The sequence below is a fragment of the Palaemon carinicauda genome, chromosome 13 (assembly GCF_036898095.1).
Source record: "Palaemon carinicauda isolate YSFRI2023 chromosome 13, ASM3689809v2, whole genome shotgun sequence".
NCBI classification, from domain to species: Eukaryota; Metazoa; Arthropoda; class Malacostraca; order Decapoda; family Palaemonidae; genus Palaemon; species Palaemon carinicauda.
In genome coordinates, this window is record NC_090737.1 from 28,710,042 (window position 1) to 28,717,541 (window position 7,500).

A 7,500-nucleotide genomic window follows, 5' to 3' on the forward strand; every position below is an offset into this window, starting at 1 on the left:
ACATGGCATTTTATGCCCACAAATTAATCAACTGGTATTTGGTTCCCACAAATTAAGTACTTGGTATTTTATTCTTACAAATTGATAACCTGGTATTTTAATCCCGCAAATTAATCAATTGGTATTTTATTCCTACAAATTAATGACTTGGTATTTTATTCCCACAAATTAATTATTTAGTTTTTCATTCGAACAATTTAATTACTTGGTATTTTATTCCCATATATTAATTACTTGGTATTTTATTCCCATATATTACTTGGTATTTTATTCCCACAAATTAATTACTTGGTATTTTATTCCCACAAATTAATTACTTGGTATTTTATTCCCACAAATTAATTACTTGGTATTTATTCCACAAATTAATTATTTGGTTTTTTAATCGAACAAATTAATACTTGGTATTTTATTCCCATATATTACTTGGTATTTTATTCCCACAAATAAATTACTTGATATTTCATTCCCTCAAATTAGTTACATGGTATTTTTATTCCCACAAATTAGTTACTTGGTATTTTATTCCCTCAAATTAGTTACTTGGTATTTTATTCCCCTCAAATTAGTTACTTGGTATTTTATTCCCACAAATTAGTTACTTGGTATTTTATTCCCACAAATTGATTACTTGATATTTCATTCCCACAAATTAATTACTTGGTATTTTATTCCCTCAAATTAGTTACTTGGTATTTTATTCCCACTAATTAGTTACTTGGTATTTAATTCCCTCAAATTAGTTACTTGGTATTTTATTCCCACTAATTAATTAGTTGGTATTTTATTCCCTCAAATTAATTACTTGGTATTTTGTTCCCACAAATTAATTACTTGGTATTTTATTTACTCAAATTAGTTACTTGGTATTTTATTCCCTCAAATTAGTTACTTGGTATTTTATTCCCACTAATTAGTTACTTGGTATTTTTTTCCTACAAATTAATTACTTGGTATTTTATTCCCTCAAATTAGTTACTTGGTATTTTATTCCACAAATTAGTTACTTGGTATTTTATTCCCACAAATTAATTACTTGATATTTTTTCCCACAAATTAGTTACTTGGTATTTTATTCCCACAAATTAGTTACTTGGTATTTTATTCCCACAAATTAATTACTTGTATTTTTTCCCACAAATTAGTTACTTGGTATTTTATTCCCTCAAATTAGTTACTTGGTATTTTATTCCCACTAATTAGTTACTTGGTATTTTATTCCCTCAAATTAGTTACTTGGTATTTTATTCCCTCAAATTAGTTACTTGGTATTTTATTCCCTCAAATTAGTTACTTGGTATTTTATTCCCACAAATTAATTACTTGGTATTTTTTCCCACAAATTAGTTATTGGTATTTCATTCCCACAAATTAATTACTTGGTATTTTTTCCCACAAATTAGTTACTTGGTATTTTTATTCCCACAAATTAATTACTTGGTATTTTTTTCCTACAAATTAATTACTTGGTATTTTATTCCCTCAAATTAGTTACTTGGTATTTTATTCCCACAAATTAGTTACTTGGTATTTTATTCCCATAAATTAATCAATTGGTATTTCATTCCCACAAGTCAATACTTGGTATTTTGTTCCTACAAATTAATTACTTGGTATTTTATTCCCTCAAATTAGTTACTTGGTATTTTATTCCCTCAAATTAGTTACTTGGTATTTTATTCCCTCAAATTAGTTACTTGGTATTTATTCCCACAAATTAGTTACTTGGTATTTTATTCCCACAAATTAATTACTTGGTATTTTTTTCCCACAAATTAGTTATTTGGTATTTCATTCCCACAAATTAATTACTTGGTATTTTTTCCCACAAATTAGTTACTTGGTATTTTATTCCCACAAATTAATTACTTGATATTTCATTCCCACAAATTAATTACTTGGTATTTTGTTCCTACAAATTAGTTACTTGGTATTTTATTCCCTCAAATTAGTTACTTGGTATTTTATTCCCTCAAATTAGTTTACTTGGTATTTTATTCCCACAAAATAGTTACTTGGTATTTTATTCCCACAAATTAATTACTTGGTTTTTTTTCCCACAAATTAGTTATTTGGTATTTTATTCCCACAAATTAATTACTTGGTATTTTTTCCCACAAATTAGTTACTTGGTATTTTATTCCCACAAATTAATTACTTGGTATTTTTTTCCTACAAATTAATTACTTGGTATTTTATTCCCTCAAATTAGTTACTTGGTATTTTATTCCCACAAATTAGTTACTTGGTATTTTATTCCCTCAAATTAGTTACTTGGTATTTTATTCCCACAAATTAATTACTTGATATTTCATTCCCACAAATTAATTACTTCGTATTTTGTTCCTACAAATTAATTACTTGGTATTTTATTCCTCAAATTAGTTACCTGGTATTTTATTCCCTCAAAGTAGTTACTTGGTATTTTATTCCCACAAATTAATTACTTGGTACTTTTCCCACAAATTAGTTATTTGGTATTTTATTCCCTCAAATTAATTACTTGGCATTTTTTCCCACAAATTAGTTATTTGGTATTTTATTCCCACAAATTAATTACTTGGTATTTTTTCCCACAAATTAGTTACTTGGTATTTTATTCCCACAAATTAATTACTTGGTATTTTTTTCCTACAAATTAATTACTTGGTATTTTATTCCCTCAAATTAGTTACTTGGTATTTTATTCCCACAAATTAGTTACTTGGTATATTATTCCCTCAAATTAGTTACTTGGTATTTTATTCCCACAAATTAGTTACTTGGTATTTTATTCCCACAAATTAATTACTTGATATTTCATTCCCACAAATTAATTACTTGGTATTTTGTTCCTACAATTAATTACTTGGTATTTTATTCCCACAAATTAATTACTTGGTATTTTATTCCCACAAATTAATTACTTGGCATTTTATTCCCACAAATTAATTACTTGGTATTTTATTCCAACAAATTAATTACTTGGTATTTATTCCCACAAATTAATTATTTGGTTTTTTATTCGAACAAATTAATTTCTTGGTATTTTATTCCCATATATTACTTGGTATTTATTCCCACAAATTAATTACTTGGTATTTTATTCCCACAAATTAATTATTTGGTTTTTTATTCGAACAAATTAATTACTTGGTATTTTATTCCGCATATATTACTTGTATTTTATTCCACAAATAAATTACTTGATATTTCATTCCCTCAAATTAGTTACTTGGTATTTTATTCCCACAAATTAGTTACTTGGTATTTATTCCCCTCAAATTAGTTACTTGGTATTTTATTCCCCACAAATTAGTTACTTGGTATTTTATCCCCACAAATTAATTACTTGGTATTTTGTTCTCACAAATTAATTACTTGGTATTTTATTCCCTCAAATTAGTTACTTGGTATTTTATTCCCTCAAATTAGTTACTTGGTATTTTATTCCCACTAATTAGTTACTTGGTATTTAATTCCCTCAAATTAGTTACTAGGTATTTTATTCCCATAAATTAATTACTTGGTATTTTTTTCCTACAAATTAATTACTTGGTATTTTATTCCCTCAAATTCGTTATTTGGTATTTCATTCCCACAAGTCAATTACTTGGTATTTCTTCCCTACAAATTAATTACTTGTATTTTATTCCCTCAAATTAGTTACTTGGTATTTTATTCCCACAAATTAGTTTACTTGGTATTTTATTCCCACAAATTAATTACTTGATATTTCATTCCCACAAATTAATTACTTGGTATTTTTTTCCTACAAATAATTACTTGGTATTTTATTCCCTCAAATTAGTTACTTGGTATTTTATTCCCTCAAATTAGTTACTTGGTATTTTATTCCCACAAATTAGTTATTTGGTATTTCATTCCCACAAATTAATTACTTGGTATTTTTTTCCTACAAATTAATTACTTGGTATTTTATTCCCTCAAATTAGTTACTTGGTATTTATTCCCACAAATTAGTTACTTGGTATTTTATTCCCTCAAATTAGTTACTTGGTATTTTATTCCCACAAATTAGTTACTTGGTATTTTATTCCCACAAATTATTACTCGATATTTCATTCCCACAAATTAATTACTTGGTATTTTATTCCCTCAAATTAGTTACTTGGTATTTTATTCCCTCAAATTAGTTACCTGGTATTTTATTCCCTCAAATTAGTTACTTGGTATTTTATTCCCTCAAATTAGTTACTTTGTATTTTATTCCCACAAATTAGTTACTTGGTATTTTATTCCACAAATTAGTTACTTGGTATTTTATTCCCTCAAATTAGTTACTTGGTATTTTATTCCCTCAAATTAGTTACTTGGTATTTTATTCCCACAAATTAGTTACTTGGTATTTTATTCCCACAAATTAATTACTTGGTATTTTTTCCCACAAATTAGTTATTTGGTATTTCATTCCCACAAATTAATTACTTGGTAATTTTTTCCTACAAATTAATTACTTGGTATTTTATTCCCTCAAATTAGTTACTTGGTATTTTATTCCCACAAATTAGTTACTTGGTATTTTATTCCCTCAAATTAGTTACTTGGTATTTTATTCCCACAAATTAGTTACTTGGTATTTTATTCCCACAAATTAATTACTCGATATTTCATTCCCACAAATTAATTACTTGGTATTTTATTCCCTCAAATTAGTTACTTGGTATTTTATTCCCTCAAATTAGTTACCTGGTATTTTATTCCCTCAAATTAGTTACTTGGTATTTTATTCCCACAAATTAGTTACTTGGTATTTTGTTCCTACAAATTAATTACTTGGTATTTTATTCCCTCAAATTAGTTACCTGGTATTTTATTCCCTCAAATTAGTTACTTGGTATTTTATTCCCACAAATTAGTTACTTGGTATTTTAATCCAACAAATTAATTACTTGGTATTTTATTCCCTCAAATTAGTTACCTGGTATTTTATTCCCTCAAATTAGTTACTTGGTATTTTATTCCCACAAATTAGTTACTTGGTATTTTATTCCCACAAATTAGTTACTTGGTATTTTATTCCCACAAATTAATTACTTGGTATTTTTTCCCACAAATTAGTTATTTGGTATTTCATTCCCACAAATCAATTACTTCGTATTTTTTTCCTACAAATTAATTACTTGGTATTTTATTCCCTCAAATTAGTTACTTGGTATTTTATTCCCACAAATTGGGTTACTTGGTATTTTATTCCCTCAAATTAGTTACTTGGTATTTTATTCCCACAAATTAGTTACTTGGTATTTTATTCCACAAATTAATTACTTGATATTTCATTCCCACAAATTAATTACTTGGTATTTTATTCCCTCAAATTAGTTACTTGGTACTTTATTCCCTCAAATTAGTTACCTGGTATTTTATTCCCTCAAATTAGTTACTTGGTATTTTATTCCACAAATTAGTTACTTGGTATTTTATTCCTACAAATTAATTACTTGGTATTTTTTTCCTACAAATTAATTACTTGGTATTTTGTTCCTACAAATTAATTACTTGGTATTTTTATTTCCTCAAATTAGTTACCTGGTATTTTATTCCCTCAAATTAGTTACTTGGTATTTTATTCCCACAAATTAATCACTTGGTATTATACTCCTACAATTTCATAACGGAGTAGTACTGTATCTAAAGAGGACAATATGAAAACTCAAGAGAACATCTTTTAGTTATCAACACGAAATTTCAGTTATCATTATCTTTAATTTGAGTTTTTTATAAGATTATATTTTCAGATTATATTTTGGGGGAAATGTTTCTCATAAGGGTGATGCAATGTATTGACAAATATCATGTAGTTTATTTATTTCTTTATCTTCTTTCTTCACGGGGCTATTTTTCTCTGTTGCAGCCCATGGGGTTATAGCATCCTGGGTTTTACAACTAGGGTTGTGATTTGGCTAATGATAATAATAATAATAATAATAATAATAATAAAGCTTCCGTTCATTAAAATGTACGTTAGAACGTCCACCTCTATTTTATCATGCAATCATTGTTTTTCCTAAACTTTAATTTGGAGCAGAAGACATCACATGGTATCTTATATTCCCGAAAAATAATATAACACCTTTATATTCCTCCTTATGTAAATAAGAAGATAGTTATAATAGAATTCATTTTTATCAAAAGCAAGAGCTCTCGCTGTTCTCCGTCACAGAGTGAGGGAAAAAACACCCCCAACAGAGTTCATCATTGATCCGAGAAAATACTACGTTTGTCTCCCGAGTTCCCAACAAAAGGTAGTAAGAACAATAGCGTTCTTTCCCCATGTTCTGCAAAGCCACTCAGCCTTGTGAAAAGGTCAATGCCCTATTGCATAAGGTGGTTTCATCTTGGAAAAGAAGATGCAGTGGTGAATCCTAGATGGGTTGATTATGAGTTACTGTTGAAATACTATATAAATATATATTATATAATATATATATATATATATATATATATATAGTATATACATATATATATATATATATATATATATATATATATATATATATATATATATTTATATATATATATATATAAATATATATATATATATATATATTTATATATATATATATATATATATATATATATATATATATGTATATATATATATATATATTTATATATATATGTATATATATATAAATAGATATATATATAATATAAATATATATATAATATATGTATAATATAAATGTATATATATTATATATAATATAAATGTATATATAATATATATAATATAAACATATATATATGTATATATATATATATATATATATATATATATATATAATATAAATATATATATATATATATATATATATATATATATATATATATATATATAGGCTTGATTATATAATGCATACAGAATTTCATCTCATAAATAAGCAGTGATGAATCCTATGGATTACGAAAATCAGTTTAGGTACGTCAAAAAGGATTCTTTTCGTTTTCATTACCCGATCAAGTGATCTTGGCATGTCTATGAAACTCGAGGCTTGGCAACACTTAATGGTTCGTGAATTTCTAATTAGAAAGTAAGATAATCAGTGTTATAATTAAACAGGTTAATAATAATATAAATATCCGTTCTTGCCTTCGTCCGGATAACTTTGCAATGCATATTGTTTTCACGATTTTATGCTAATTATTCAACTGTTCTTTGCAATATTTCCCAACATGAATTGTACCTTGTACCTGCTCTCTCTCTCTCTCTCTCTCTCTCTCTCTCTCTCTCTCTCTCTCTCTCACTTGAGGTCAGCCAGTCCCTTCGTCGCCAGCGATTATGACTCAGATCCATTCCCCATTCCTCCTCCTCCTCCTGGCCCCCCTCCATGACCAGACCACCCACCCTACATCCCCAGGGAGACCACCCACACCCTCACTCCTTTTCCTTCGCCTGGCCCCCCCTGGCTCCATCACATGGCGCCGAAAACAAGGGAGTGGCGCCCCCCTCTTCTCCTTTTTAGTAGCTCACGTGCCTCGCCGAGGTTATGGTGGCGA